We start from the raw sequence: 17,061 nt of genomic DNA, 5'->3' as shown, positions 1-17,061 counted from the left end.
TTGTGATGCCTCCTGCTTCATTTTTCTTGCTAAGGATTGCTTTGGCTATTCAGGGTTTCTTATTTTTTTCAAAAATGAATATAAACTTTTATCTCTAACTCTGCACACACACAAAAAACAGCTCAAAGTAGATCATAAACTTACAGATTAGAACAGAGACCCTGTACCTACTAGAAGAAAATGTAGGCCCAAATCTTCACCACATTGGCCTGGGATCTGACTTCCTTAAAAAGATCTCTAAAGTGCAAGAAGTTAAGTCAATAATCAATTAATGGGATGGACTCAAACTAAAAAGCTTTTTTTCAGCAAAAGAAACAATCATAATATAAAGAGAGTCTACAACCTAGGAGAAAATCTTTACCACATGCACCTCAGATAAAGCATTAATCTTTAGAATAAATCAATCAATAAACATAAAAAAGTGTTCAATATCTGTAGCAAAAAGAGGAATGCAAATCAAAACTACTCTAGGATTTCACCTCATTTCAATCAGAATGGCAATTATCCAGAACACAGGTAGCAATAAATGTTGGTGAGGATATGGGGGAAAAAGTACACTCATACGTTGTTGCTGGGAATGCAAAGTGGTGCAAACATTATGGAAAGCAGTATGGAGATTTCTCAGAAAACTTGGAATGGAACCACAATTTTGTCCAGCTACCCCACTCCTTTGTTTATACCCAAATGATTTAAAATCAGCATACTACACAGATGCAGCCATATCAATGTTTATAGCAGTTCAACTCACAATAATTAAACTATGGAAGCAAGCAAGGTGTCCTTCAATGGATGAATGGAAAAAGAAAATATCAAATACACACACACACAATGGATTATTATTCACTTTTATAGAGAAATAAAATTATGCCCTTTGCCAGTAAATGAATGGAGTTAGAGAATATCATGCAAAACAAAATAAGCCAAACCCAAAAAAACAAAGCCCAAATATTTTCTCTGATATGTGGATGCTAATTCACAATAAGAGGGAAGGGCACTAGGGAAGAATAGAGTTGCTTCATATTAAGTAGAGAGAATTGAAGGGATGAGAAGTGATATGAGGGTAGGAAGGACAGTAGAGTGAATCAGACAATATTACCTCATATACATATATAACTGCATGACTGATGTGATGCTACAATATGTACAACCATAAAAATTATAAATTAAGCTCCATTTATGCATGATTTAATAAAATATATAAATGTAATCTTCTGTGATGTACAACTAATTAGAATAAATAAAAAATTAATAAAAAATATTAGCTCTCTTCTTGACTTGTCTTTTCTGAGGTAGATGTGGAGGAGCTCTGGATTTTTCATGAAAAATAATCACAGAGGATTGAGGACTGGTCTACCTGAAAAGGCTGGATAGAGGAGGACCCAAGAGTTCTCCCCTGAGGATGGTAGAGAGTTGGCATGTGTGAGCTGAGGGAGGGACAAGGTGGCACAATGGTAGATGAAGGAGGAGTCAGGGTGCATAAGATTAGGTCACAGAGCACCTTTTGCTTCATCATGACCCACATTTCTTGGATTCCCATTTGAGCACAGTGAGGGCCTGGGTCCTCCTGACATCTGGCCATGACTGGCACCTGCTTTCCCTACAAAGGACACCCAAGGGTAATCTCAGCCCCCAGAGAATGTTGGTGTCTATATACCTGTGCTCTCTGCCTCCTGCTGGAAGCTGCAGACCTGGCAAACACTCTGCACCCATTTATGCATGTCCTCCTTTGTCTCTGCCACCAGGTAAAATGTGCACACTCTAATCTTGATGAGGAACACAAAGCCACATGGTAGCCACTTCTTGTGAAGGGTCACATTTGTGTCCACCTGCTCACAGAGGCATAGGATGATGATCCCTAAGAGATTCTTGGACTGGTCAGGTTTATAGTATTCCAGGACACCTGGGTCATCATCACACCACTGACTGCTCTGCAGGATGAACATGCATTTCCTCCAGGCCTGAGTCACACGAGAAAGAGTAGAGAAGTTAAGAAATTTACTTATTATTTCAAAGGTATTTGTCCTAAAATTGATTTTCAGATGAGGTTTCCCTATGTTTCACAGGCTGGCCTGGAGCTTTTGATCTTCCTGGCTCAGACATCTGAATGACTGGGGTGATAGTCATGCCCACCATGCTGGGCATTTCAAAATTTCTCACAGGTCACTAAGTGACAGCTGGGGAGTGTAGACCCTGTAGGTTGCTCATGGTACCAAACCTCTCTTATTGTAGAAAAAAACACCAGAGGCTTGATTTTATATAATGGTCATATCCAGCTATGGACCAGTTTTTTATTCCTCTTCACAACAAAACCTCAAGGGTTTTCTCCACTATCAGTCCTTTGAATGCCAATGAGGTTTTCATTACAAGGATGAAGGCCAGAGAAAGGTGGTACAAATTTTTCAGGTGCAAAACTATAAGACCTCTCAAAATTCTCCATCCAGGGGCAACACCCTTCAGAATGAAGAGGTATGGGAGACACTCTCCAGTGAAGGCAAATAGAGAACTTACTGCCAGTAAATCTGCCCTGTGGAAGGGTCAGAGGAAGTATCTGTCCAGAAATGAATGATGAGAGGAGGGTCTAAGTGACATCAGCATAAAGAAAACACCCATTAAACAGAAGCATATGTTGATACAACAGGCTCTACTCTCAAAGCTTGTAACTCTTGTTTGATGACTGAGGTAAAAGCCACAGCCCCATTTTATTTCAGTAAAAAGCTTAGGATCAGGAAATATGGAGCAAGGAAATGCTTGTCAATATCACATCAAGACTTTCTTAGACACAAACAAGGTCACTGTCAATTTGTATTGAAAGACAGAGGAACGGGAACAGCTAAAATAGTATGAAAATGAGAATGAGCTGGTGGAGAATGGTCCACCAGACTTCTGGACTCATCACATGACCACAGTCAGAAAGAACAGTGGGGAGGTGGACAGAAGGAGAGACACAGGGTCAACATATTGGAACAGAACCCCAGGAGGGGGCCAGAGAAGTGGACCAACTGACTCTGCACAAAAGCAAGGAATCAATTCAGTGAAAGAAGGGGAACTTGGTCCACAATGGTGCAGGGACAGCAGGTAATGTAGACTGAAAAAAGGAAATAAACTATGTCTCAAATCTTATACAAAACTTAGAGTGAGTCATGGACCTGCGGGAAAAAACAGCCCTATAAGATGCACATTGTGTTGGTTAGCTCCCCCACACTGTGACCAATACACCTGACAAGGGCATCTCAGAGCAGCCAAGGTTTATTTGACTCATGATATCAAGAGTGCAGTTGGCCAACTTTCCTGCACAAACCTCTGAGAGAATGGGCAGGAAAGTGAAAAGGTGCTCATCTCTGGCAACCAGAAATCAGAGACAGAGAGACAGACAGGCAGTAAGGGACCTTACAGTCCCCAGGCCACACCCTGGAACCCACTTCCCTTAGTCAAACTCGACTTGCTTCTCATTTTCAAAACCTCCCAGAAGTCCCCTCAATACATTAATTTAATTTATATTTTTTATAAAATATAAATTGGATCCACGGCCTTACTCATGCTGTGCAGATACTGTACCACTGAGCTATAACTCAGCCTGCTCCCTTCAAAGTATTAACCCATTATGTGGGTTAACCCACTGATGAGGTTAGAGTCCTTGTAATCTCTTCATCTCTGAACACTGCAGCACAGACACCTCTTTGGGGGATATTGTAGATCCAAACAATACCATTTATTAAAATAAAACTAAACAAAATAAAAAACCCTCAGAATCTAGGGTTAAGGAAAGCATTCCCGGATTCGACAATAAAGTGCAAACTAGAAAATGAAAGATTGAAAAATTGGTAAGCTCCTGCTCAGTGAAAGCCCTGGTTCAGTGGATAAAAATACAAGTAACAGACTGAATAAAAATGCAAGCTGTGTGTGGTGCCGATACCTTTCAACCCAAAAATATGGAGGCTGAGACAGGATTACTTCAGCCTCAATTTGAGGACAGTCTGAGCAACTTAGTAAGGCTCCTTCTTAAAAATAAAAATAAAATAAAAAGAACTGGAGATATATATCTTTTGTAAAGTGCCCCAGTGAACAATATCCAGTATTCATGAACAACAACAACAAAAAATTAACCATACTTTGAGCAAAGGATTACTATCTTGAGTGCATGAGGTGTTCTTAAAACTCAACATAAAACAAAATCAAAGAGTTCTTAAAGAAAACAACAACATATTTGAATGTACTATGCAATCAAGATGTACAATTCTCTTAGCCATAAGCATTCTTGAAATACAAGGGGGCAAATGGTCAAACTAAACGACTGGTACAACCATGGACCTGGATACCACTTAACAAAGAGAAAATCAACTGTTGACACACAATAACTGGACAAGTTCATATAGACCCTAATTGAAATTATCCAAAAGGTAACATACTACCTGAGTCCAACAAAGTGGGACAGGTGAGATGACCAAGTTACAGACATAGAGGACAGGTCAGGACTCTCAGGGATTAAGGGTTTGGCAGGGCTGCAGAGGGGCAGAGGTGAAGAAAGGGAGACAAGAGGGGCTTTCAGCACTGGAGACCTTCTGCATCCTGACTCCGCTGCTGTCAGCACCTGATGAGGCCACAGCAAAGGATTTCAGATCAGGTCACATGGGAATGCTGGGTAAAAGGCATCTGCAACTACCTCAGTATAAAATATTTGCTTCTTTTACAGTGTTCCAGCTTTGGGACAAAACTAGATGGCCCTGATCACAGGGTAAACAATACTAAATTAATGTAAAGTGAATGGTCTAGCATAAAGCTTCACACATGGGAGAGCTCCCATGTGGCTGTCAGAGATGAGCAATGCTCAGCCTCAAGGTGGTGGGGCATTCATAGCCACCGTATTTAGTCTGGTGGGGGTATAACATGGATTATTGAGCAACAGGAGCTCAAATATGGTTTCCACATTTCTCAGCAGACAAGTGACTAGTTGGTGGCACCATTTGCTGAGCAGGAATGGGGTGAAGGGCAGAGGAATGAAGCAGAGAGTAGTTCTGGGTGTGGTGAAATTTGTGTGCCCTGGGAAAAAAATACAGGCATTTATTCTCAGATGGATATGCAGGGCAGGAGTTCAGAAATCAACCCTGGCAGAGAAAGTTAATGCAGTTTCATCCTCATGGTTGGGGTATACAAGTCAGTCTCATCCATGAGGCTTAGAGATGAAAAACAGCAGCATGCAAGGTGCCTTTCTCAAGAGAAGAGACATCAAAAGAAAGAACCAGGTGACAACAGTGGAAAGGTGCTGCTCATTGTCCTTTCATTACAGCTTAAATAAGTAGAACAAAAGAGAATAATCAGCACTGCTGGCCAACAGCAGCTGTGGACACTGAAAGTGACCACATGTGTGGGGGGTGGGAGAAGGCAGTTCCAGTACCTGCTTGATCCTCAGCATGAACTTAAGGTGCATTATGGCCCTGAGCCCTGGAAATTCACCCTTTTCCTCCCAAGTCCTTGATATAAACTTTGAATTTGGTTGAGTTTATAGGGAGACTGGCTGGGGAAAGTCTTTAGAGATAATGCCCCACCCCCAACACTCCCCCAAACCACACCTAATGCCCATGCTCCCTTTGGATTGCCCCAGTTTCTGCACAAACCCACACTCACACAGAGTCACAACTTGTTCTCTGGGGTTGGCTTTCTCAGCCATCCAGAGTGCACCACCCAGCTGCTGTCCATGTGGACTCTTGGCAGGCAGAGTTGGGAGAAGAACTTGGGGACAGAGGCGTGCACACACCTGCATGCACACAAACCTGCAGAGGTTGCCCCCACACCATGACGCTCAGACCTGCAATCCCTCGCTAACAAACCAACACCCACAGACTGCTGTGGAAATAAAGCAGCACTTCTGAAAAGGAGGTTGGACAATAATGAAGGACCCCTGCATAATGAGGGGGGGAAGAGTGAAGGGAGGAGCCACACCACTTCATGGCAGATGGAGATTTCATAGAAAGTAGACAGGTAGGGATCAGGGGACTTCCTGGCTTCATGTCCATTCCCAGAATTTTAACTACCAGCAGGCCAAGGCCTCACTCCAATCAAGAGAGGTTTACTCTTTCTAACCAGTGTGTAAAAGTGAATCCCCATCCCATGCCTGCCTCTAGCAGGAACTTTGGATGGATTCCAGCTCTGCTCCCTTAGATGACTTCCTTCTATATCAAGTGTGTGGCTGGAGAAAATGCCAGAGCTCTAAGGGTGTATCCTGGACCAGGGTTCATCTAAGTTTTACAGAGGTCCAGGATCACAGAATTCTTTTAACTGCTGGATTGGATGGGTTCCAGGAACCCCATAGATACCAAAATCCAGGAATGCTTAAGTCATTCCTAGGAAATGGAATAAAATTTATATATAATGCATGCACACACTTGCACTTTATAAACCATCTGGACATTAAATGGAATACTGAGTAGAACATAAACACTTTGTAACAAGTAAGACAGTAATAATCAAAACATGTTCCTGTTTATTTAGTACAGATGGAATCATTTACGTTTTTTTCAGCTAAGGTTTATTGAATATGAGGATGTGGAAATGCATATATGGAGAACTACCTACCCGCTAAACCCCTGAGAGAAATAAATATCTGAACACTTATTCAAGCAAAATCAGGAGAGCAATTTCAAACTAATGAAAGCAGAATTGACTTCTCTCACTATTCCAGGGCTGGAGCTAAGTCCATGGTTTAAGCACCTGAGAAATCTGCTCAGTTTGGTTACAGCTGAGATGTGTGATGAAGTCAGGTGCACCTAGCCCATCTTTCCCTAGAGCATGATGATTTGCATACCCATAGACATTTTTGCAACTGCAGAAAGCTGGCAGGGTGTTGGGGGTAGGTCACCTTCAGCCAGAGGTTCCTTCTGGTCCTACTCCCTTTTGCAAAATGTCCTGAGTTATTGTTTACAATTCCATGTGGAAGCAGAGAGTCTTGAATGATTAGTATGGCTCCATGTCTTCTGGGCACACTCCTCTGGTTCTCCCACCCCCAGTGTTATTGTGAAAGTAACATCCATCTGCAATGTATTGTAGTCCTGAAAGCTCAGCTAAGAAAGTTCTATTGTAACTAACAGAGAATCCCAGGCAATCACAGCAGCGAGGTGTCAACTGACAAAAAGAGACAAACAAAATTGGCAACCTGCAAATTGACTTTTTACCAAGTTGAGATCTTCTTGTACCTTGCTGCTCTTTTCTGTCTCTAAGTGCTGCCTCATCTTGTACCCCTACTCTTCTGATTTGTGCTTCTGGTTTATGAATTATTATTTTAAACTTGTTCAACTTGTTGAAGTTTCTTCATTTAACAGTGACTTTGGGATCTAACCTAAAAGTTTATTGATTTAAATATAATTATGGTTCAGTGACATAGCTTTGATGTTTATAACCTATTTGCATGGTCAAGAAGTTAGTATTATTTAAAATAAAACTGCTGCTTTTCAGAATGTTTGAAAACCATAATATGGTTTTGGAAAATTTTACCTTTTCAAAATTAGCAATATTTTAGCAAAGAATAGAAAAATCTAACAACAGTCAAATCTTATAAAAATAATCCAAATGTTATGGAGATTAAAAATCTCACTATTACTTTTTACAAATTTTGAATGAAAAATAAACTTAAAAGTGTAATCTAGAGAAAATAATGTTGGAACAAATCTTTAACTTTTAAGAACCAATTACAGAATTTTGGCAAGGTTTATGCCAAATGTCTAACTGATAGCATTCACTTTATGTGATTCATCATATTTCATTTTTTTTTCCTTGGGAGTGGACTCACTGCTGCATGCATGCTAGGTAAACTACCAGTGAGCTATACCTCAGCTCTTAATATCAACTTTTAAAAGATTCTGTGCATTTCAGCTAATGTTTATATATCACTGGAAGTTTCCAGTTTCTTGTTTTAAGTCTTAAGTTATAGCACTTCAAAAAAACTTGTGTTTACTTAGCATATGCAAAAACAATACAAATGAAACAACTTATAAACTCATGAAGCAAAAGCACAAGAAATGGAGATTACAAAGGTGCACTTGAAGAACTTATTTTTAAATCATCTTTAGTACAAATTGCACATAATACGATCATTTGCTTAATGCTCTAATGATTAAAATGTTAGACAAAGTGGTTCAATTAACAGTGTACACACAGTGTTCTTGCTTTTTTCACTTTCTGGAGTTTGTTGCTAGTTTAATTCTGGGAGTGAGTGAGTTGTCACTGAACACAACAGAGACCCCTTTATCCCACTCAGCTCAGAACATGCCTCACAACAGGAACCCCTTTATCCTACTCAGCACAGAACATACCTTACACCTGAGGGCCTATTCTTGCTGGGTAGGAGATAATGTTTGTTCACTTAAAGTGGTTGTCAAACACTGGTCCCTGTAGTCAGAACGCTGTGTCCCTGACTGTGATATCACCTTTGCTGTGCACCCACAGTTGGATTACTAGGCATCTGCAGACCTTCTATTCTTCACCTGTGCAACTGAGAACCATGCTTTGTTGTGATGGTTGAAAGGAGTCAAGGTGGGTTTTGTGGCCTGAACCCTCGGTGGCAAAACTGAGGTGCTTGGTACAGCCTGAGAACTACCCGCTTTGCAAGGTCATTTTTTACAGCCTAGTTGGCAGTGTATTCACTGCCCTGCTTCAACAACACACTGCAGATTTGCTGATAATTTGGTTCAAACCCACATCTAATCCCTCCTCACAGCCTTTACTGCCTAGCCAGGTCTCAACATATTCTTCTTCCAGAATTGCCAGTTGCCAGAAAGAAGCAAGGAGTTGGTGCAGCTTTGGAATGACATCCACTACTGCATCACTGTGAGGAGGCTGATTTTGGAGGTACTAAACAGCCTGCAGAGATTGCCCTGTAGGAAAGGTACTGAAGCCATGTGTTTGTACAGGTTCCAACAGGGTGTTGGAGGGTTGGATATACCACCAAGGGCCCCTGAGGTGCTGGTGGTGGGATAGGAGGTCACAGCCAGGACACCATAGCAGTGTGGCATCAGTGTTTCTTGCTGACTATGAGGCAGGCTCTGCAAGTGCCAGGAGGCATCAGGCCCTGGTGCCAGAGGGAATGGTGTGAGTTGAGGGGTGCCTGGGTGGCCCCCAGAGAGTTGGAACTGGGCAGTAACACAAGGCCACCAGGTTGGCTCTCACCCTGCAGACACAAGACACACAAATCACACCACATACAACAGAAACAACACACAACTCACACCATACACAGCATGAACATGCAAAACTGAGACCATTCACACTACATGTATACAGCATGCAACATGCATACCACACAAATAACATAGCACATACTGTACACAAGAAAAACAGACATCGCACATACTACCCACATACAATATACTACACTCCAAATAAAAAGCACACACACTACACATGTAACATACCATATACAACACAAATAATGCAAACACACCCACCATGCACACTACAACTATGCAACACATCATACACATACTACATGTATATACATGCAATGTACCACAAACACACTATGCACATCACTTATGACAAACAACACAGAAGTCACACCACTCAACTACACCTACACAACATACTGTCTACCAAATATGTAGAACACATGCTACACAAATGACATGACACACACATGCCAAATATGACACAAAAACACATGACACACCATACACACTACACATATGCAGCACACTACATGCATACTATGCACTACACACATACCACATGCATACAGTACACACCAAGCACACTACACATATATATTGTCATTGCCCATGGCAACAATTGCGCAGGTATTTATTGGAGGGGCCTGGAAATAAACTATTTTTCCTATATTCACTAATTTATAGAGGAAGAGAGACTTTGGGAGAAAGATAGGCTTTGCTTAGAGGAAGAGAAACTTTGCTTATCAGGAAGAAAGACTTTGCTTAGAGAGAAAGTTTTAGAGAAAGAGAGGCTTCTACGCTTATCAGACATCTATATCTTCTTAGTTCTGCTGCTTCTTCTTAAAGGTGTGTCCTGCATCCTGTGAATTATGGGTGTGTTTACCTAAGGTGCTTTAGTGATGTGTCGTGTGTACTGTGATCTATGATCTCCAACCTAAAGATGTGTTCTCAGTTCTCTGCTCTATGATCTGCCTTCCGCCGCTGCCCCTACTCGCTGCTTCTATCTGCTTGCCACTTCTTCTTCTTACTTTCTGCTAGTGGCTTCTACTCTGCTTCTTTCTACTAGCTGCTGCTTTCATTTTGTGAGCCTTGAATTGAACAGCCCTGTGCCTTGTTTCTTAAATGATTTGGTAACATCTTGCCCTCAACAGCAGTAACTAATTTGCACTCATTAACCCAATGTTTTCCCTTTCTGTACTTTGGGTAAAAACCTGGGGCATAAAGTGTAACAGATTTTACTATAGTTATCTCTTATCTTTTGTTAGGGCATTGTCTCTTTGCTGCTGTATAACTGTGCATACACTCCAGGATCATATTGATTTTGAGTATCATATTATCCTTCTATTAGCATATCAATATTTCTACCAGGAAACCTTGCTACTATGTTTCTGCAAGCAGTTTCAACAGCTATTTCCTGCCACTGAGCTCTCCAATTAGACATTGTCCTCCAGATAACACTGCTCTGCATACCTGTTTCCAATCAGACTTAACTGCCTCTTTAAAGTTTTTCTAATGGTTGATGGTATCTCTATTTTGGTCCTCAAATATGGGCAGGTTCTACAAATTTTGAAGCTCTTTGTATTAGGTTTAGCTTTCTCCTACCTTTTCCCCTTGTTCTTAAGTTTTCACTACCACTTGGTTATTCCTTTTGGGGTTCTTTGTATTAGATTTAGCTCTCTCCTTTTTCCCTTGTTCTTAAATTTTCTGAGTAATTATTTTCTAGGTTACTATCACTCAATTCTTCCTCACTTTGTTCTCTTTAAGAGTTCTTTTCTGTTGCTATTAGATCCTGTTTATGAAGATCCCCCTATGGCACACTGAGCAGCTTTTCTTCTATAAATCCTGGGCTTATTTCTGCTAGAGTTTGAATATAAGATCATGCAGTGGTTTCCTTATTTTCTAATTCTTCCCCAGAAGTGTTTCTTTCCTCCCCAGAACTTTCCTGTTTTTGGTTACCCCAGCTAACTTCCTTTTTAATCTCTCCCAGCACTTTTCTCCTTCTTGTAATATATTTTTCTCACCTCCTTTTTGAATTATCCTTTCAGACTGATTTCATGATATTTCTGAACCCATCTTTTACTGTAAAAAGGCCACACTAACAGCAGTACAAACACACAAACAATACTAAATACACATACTCTGAAGCTCCTTTATTATCCTCTTTATATTTTATCACCTGGTCAACTATCCTGAGTGCCTAACTGCCTTAGAAAGACAGGGCCTCAGCTTACCTGAGTTCCTAACTGCCCCAGGGACAGGGGTTAACTGCCCTAGAGACAGGGTCTCAGCTTACCTGAGCAACTAACTGCCCCAGAGAGAGAGACAGGGGCTCAGCTTTCCTGGCCTACTATCCTGAGCACCTAACTACCTCAGAGAGAAACAGGGTTGCAGTTTACCTTGCTACTTAGAGCAAGACTCTTGAATTTGACAAATACAAACAACACAAAATACACGCATTTTTGCATTTCACTGTCATGTCCTTTGTGATCTTCAGTTTTCGATTGATCCTATTTCTTTTTACTATCCCTCGCCCTTAAACTGCTCTGGCCAGACACTACTGTGAGGTTCCTACTTTCCCTGCTGTACCTATTACCAGAGGCAGATTTTGAATTTTCCCTTGCCCTATTCCTGCGAGGCTCCTCAGTTTACTTTCCCCACCATTCCAATTTCCTTTTTTCCCTTTCCCCATATGCTCCCCATCCCCACACAGGCTGCCAATCTGATTTCCCTTCTTTCCTTTTCTCTTTCCCCCTATGTGCCACCATTTGTCACCCCCTGCAGCAACAATTGCACAGGTATTTATCGGAGGGGCCTGGAAATAAACTATTTTTCCTATATTCACTAATTTGTAGAGAAAGAGAGACTTTGGGAGAAAGATAGGCTTTGCTTAGAGGAAGAGAAACTTTGCTTATCAGGAAAAGAGAAAGTTTTAGAGAAAGAGAGGCTTCTACACTTATCAGAGATCTATACCTTCTTAGTTCAGCTGCTTCTTCTTAAAGGTGTGTCCTGCATCCTGTGAACTAAGGGTGCATTTACCTAAGGTGCTTTAGTGATGTGTCCCATGTACTGCGATCTGTGATCTGCAACCTAAAGATGTGTTCTCAGTTCTCTGCTCTATGATCTGCCTTCCGCCGCTGCCCCTACTCGCAGCTTCTATCTGCTTGCCACTTCTTCTTCTTCTTTCTGCTAGTGGCTTCTACTCTGCTTCTTTCTGCTAGCTGCTGCTCTTACTGTCTCGCCCCCACCCACTGCCCACTTATATTCCCTCCAGGAGATGGAGGGCAGGGCCACGCCAGTTGCGATCAGGCGAGGAGCCAGCTGCCCCATCACGGCAAGGGTCAAAATGAGCAGGCCCGAGCAGGTGTGCTCAGGAACACCTTTCCACATGTTGTGCACGTGAACTTAACTGAATACGGCCAGTGATAAATCACCTGAGTGCACTTATGTTAATTAACCTCCTCACTGCCAATGTGATCAGGTGCTGTTCTGGCTGGCACAGCCCCAAACAATATATTACACCACATACATACTACACACACAACACACATAGCACATTTGCATAATACATACCATATATGACAAAAACATATGCCATACACACACTAAACACACATCACCATGTATGTACCACACATCATGCACAACACATAGCATATACTACATACACATGATACCCATGCACACATAAGCACACAACACACATACCACAAAATGCACAGAGCATACACATTTTTCACACAACACATTCATGCACATCACACACACCACACACCACAGACATGCTCACTGCACATACTCAGCACACACCCACCCTCACACATACATATAAAGCAACCACAGGCAGCTCTCTCAAGGTGGTGTGCTTTCATCATCAATAAACTGCAGGAGCAGCTGCCTCTGTTCATTTTCCTGTGTCTTCCTTCATGGGCCAGGAGATGAGCTCCATGCTAGAGTTGTGGCTGTGAGCCCTGAAGGCTATTGGGCTGTGACCCTGCATACCAAGCACAGAAGGAGTTCTGGTCCAGCAGGAGGGGTGGCATACTGAGAAATGCACCAGAATATTGTGTGAAGGGTAGGTCAGGGACAGAGACAGGGCTAGGAAAGCAGAGGAGGCTCAGAAAAGGAGGTGAGGGAGAGCCAGGGGGTTGGTGGTGGGGTTCATGGTGGACCAAGCAGGAAAGTCTCCCATTAAACACAGGTGGACTCACTGGCTTGTCCCTTCCCCACCACAGTGTCAGAAAGGTCCCCACAGGAGACAGACATAAATCTCAGTGTAAAGGATTATGAACCATAGAAGGAATAACTGGCTCACCTCCCAACATCCCACCACCCTCGGCAGACCTAACAGTAGAGATCTAAATACCTGAGGAAGTAATTAAAGTTCAGTGCAATCATGGGGTCAGGGCTCTGATGCAGCAGGATTAGGATCTGTTGAAGAAGAGACTCAGAAGCCACATGAGCACACCCAGAGCCGGTGGCCACTTGCAGGCCAAGAGAGGAGGCCTGGGGTCAAAACTGTTTTGCCAGAAGACCCTGGACTTCTCAGCCTCTAGGACTATGGGAAAGCATTTCTGATACTCATGCCACCCAGTCTGTGGCATTTAGTTATAGCAGCCCAAATAGGCTGCTAGACTGGCACATGTCAGTTCTACCCTGAGTCAGAGAGTGTGGGAGGCAAAATGGGAGAGGGGAAGTGAGGGAGGCTGAGATCCAAGTGGAGACTTGAAGCAGGACTTATGTGCTGAAGTTGGCCCTGCAGTGATGCACAAGAGCTGGGCCCTTCTACCACTGCACCTCAAGGTCTGGCCACAGGGGCTAAAGCCATTTCTATATTCTTCCAGTGCTCAAGGACAGCATGAGGAGGGTGAGTCAAGTCTTTATTAACTAAGTGTACAGACCATGTGGGCAAGGGCCAGGCTGTGGGTGGGTGACAGGATCAGGGGAGCCATGTTTGGTATGAGGTAGATAATTCAAAACTCCTATAAAAACTGGGTGGAGGGGAGGGACAATGTAAGGAGACACTGAGTATCAACTGGCCAGGTGTGGCCATGAGATTGCAGCCTTTAGAATTTGACCTCTATCTCTCTTACTGCAGAGACTGGCAGGCCAGGTGAGCCTGCAGCATGTGCCAACAAGTAGAATCAGGAGAGCTCAGGCTAACAGAGAACACCTGTGACTTTCAGAAACCTGTGTTCAGTGGAATGGGGACATTCTGCAGCTGGTGAGGACTGAGAGCCATTGTGTACTTAAAATTTTCCATTCTCATATGATCCACTCACACTAATCTGTGAATATCATCAGGATGTCCTTGCCTATGGTGCTGGGGTGGAAAGTGCCTGCCCCTCTAGTCCAGCTGGGCTTGGGCTCCAGGACTTGGCTGCACAAGTCCTGCATGACAACAGCCTGCATCAGAACGATAGTCCCAGGGTCTGGCAGTGTCATTTGGTTCTCATGAACAACTAGCTCTTTCTCTGAACTTAGGGAGAAAGGAAGACCAACCTGACCCATGTCATCTGTGCATTAGCAGGATGCCAGGGAATCCTGAACTCCGGGTGTTTGCATTCATTGCAGAAAGGGGGACAGGGCCCCAGGCTGCACAGGAACAGGGAAGCCAAAGGAGACTACCACCATCAACCCAGAAAGCCTGAGGCCACTCTGTCCACTCCCCAACATCCTTGTTCTGAGCTTCACTCTCTGTCCTCAAGAAGGGTGGTCACTACAAACTGTGAGTCCCACCCAGCAATTTGTTTCTGTGTGCAATGATGAACAACATCAGTGTTTGTGACACCTGGACACCCTCTGATACCTAACACATATGCTTCTAAAGGAAACAGCATCTCAAGAGATAAGGGCTGTGGAGTCACACTTTGTCCCCTGGAGATGATGTCTTCATAAACCTTCTGGTTTCCTCCCAACTAAAGAACTATTTCCTTCTAGTTCTGATTTCCAGTACTGTCTCACCAGGCTGCCCATGGTGATCTCTCCATGTCCATTGCCCATCTCCCCATCCAAGCTTCTCAAAAGCATTCTTGAAGGCCCAGCCATTGCAGATATTTAAACACAAGCAGAGTGCACAGGACACAGTGGGCACTCAATAAAGTTTGACTGACCAGTGGCTGAGTGGGCAAATATGTGGTTGGATGAATAAGTTAATGAAAAAAATTGCCTCTTTTGCCATGTGAGGAGACAGAAAAAAAGATGCCTTTTGTGTACTAGGAAAGAAGTTATCACCAGACACTAAACTTTCCCTTGCCTTAAACTTGGGCTTTCACCTCCAGAACTGTGAGGAATTAGTTTGTTGTTTATAAGCCACGAGTCTAGGTATGTTGTTGTGGCATCCTGAAAGGAGCAAGATGTTCCTGCTTGGTCTCTTTCTTCCTCCTTGGCTTCCACTTCAAGTCCCCTAAGAATCCCCAGAAGGATCAGACTCCCTATACCAAGCATGTCCTCATGCACCTGTGGCCAAGAGTCTCCTCCTGGACATTAGGGCTGAGCATGCTAGGGATCCAATTGGACCCTTTGGGAACTGGACTCTATTCATGTTCTGCCAAAGACTCCAGATCTGGTGCATCCACAGCCATGGACACCCATCAGCACCATCCCGAGAGTAGCAAAACTTGTAAGTGGACACCTGGAGGTGCCCTGTGCTGCACCAGGTACCTATCCTTTCTCTGTGGCCTCCTTGGTACATCTAGGCTAAAAATGGTATGGGATCATGCCCAAAGCTGAAATTTTGGAGCCATCAGCCTGTTTCTGAGCATTCTTGACTTGTTTTTGCCATTCTGGGGATTTAACCCTGGGATGATCTATCAATAAGCTAAATCCCCACCCCTTTTTATTTTTGATTTTGAGACAAGGTCTACCTAAGTTGTCCAAACTAGACTGGAATCTAGGATCCTTCTGCTCCTACATCCTGAGTATTGGGGACTACAGGCATCCACCACTGCACATGGGTTACTATGCACTGTCAAAGTCATGTCCTGTGATCCATGGTCATTAGCACAATTAACCACAGGCTTTCTGACTGCACCAGGGTCTAGGAACCAGCCTGGTTTTAGTGAAATGGATTTGGGTACACATCTAGAATAAATAGCCAGGAAAGGCATTCATTGGCCACACAGCTAGGGAACTGGTAATTTTTCACTCACACTTCAGAATCTGCATGAAATTCAAATTCTCATTACATGTGGCACATGACACAACCAACATTTTGAACCACGACCCACAGAGTGGGATGGTGGGGAGATGTGATCACATCTTAGTGCCCTGTGAAAGGGAATAAAAAGATGGTCTTCAAAAGCTTTTTCTGTGAAAGGCTGAGAAGAAGCCAACCCTTCTTGGCTTGCTAAAGCTGGCCCTTTCAGTCACACCACTACCACCACCAGATATGTCTGCTGCCCACCACACAGCATGTTGCTGTGCCAACATAAATTCTGAGTCATCCAAACAGATTTAATATCATCACCATGAAGACTTTCTCTTTGCCTTTTCTTGTGAAATTGTCAGAAGGAAGATTCTGACCTACCTAGGACAATATTTTAATCAGTTCATTCCAGAAATAACTATGGGAATTCAGATGTTCCCATACGCCTTAACGCACGGAATTCATGTCATCAAAGTCCACTTGTGTTGCCGCCTGCAGCAATGAGACTGCGGGAAAGAATCGGAGGTGGACTGGGAATGAACAACTTCTTTATTTTTCTCAGTGGTGCTTCTTTGTTTGCCTCCTTCCTTGCCTGCCTCCCCAAGTAGACACCTTGGTGCCAACACCAGTTGTGCCCAGTGTGGCCACTGTGCCAGCCTCGAAGAGCAGGCAGTCGCCATGGCCATGCACCTCCAGCAGCATGCTGCTCTTGCTCGTGGCCTCCAGGCATGCCAGCAGCCGCAGCCCTTTGCTCAGGGCCAT

At 43.3% G+C, this 17,061-nt stretch overlaps 1 pseudogene; it reads right to left on the bottom strand.

Annotated features, from left to right (window-relative positions):
• Positions 1-17,061, bottom strand: part of LOC124975603 (phosphatidylinositol 3,4,5-trisphosphate-dependent Rac exchanger 1 protein-like) — a 105,645-nt pseudogene extending 88,584 nt beyond the window's left edge.

This window comes from Sciurus carolinensis, unplaced genomic scaffold (genome assembly GCF_902686445.1).
Source record: "Sciurus carolinensis unplaced genomic scaffold, mSciCar1.2, whole genome shotgun sequence".
NCBI classification, from domain to species: Eukaryota; Metazoa; Chordata; class Mammalia; order Rodentia; family Sciuridae; genus Sciurus; species Sciurus carolinensis.
The sequence above is the reverse complement of the archived record's forward strand: the minus strand, read 5'-3'. Positions and strand labels throughout refer to the sequence as shown.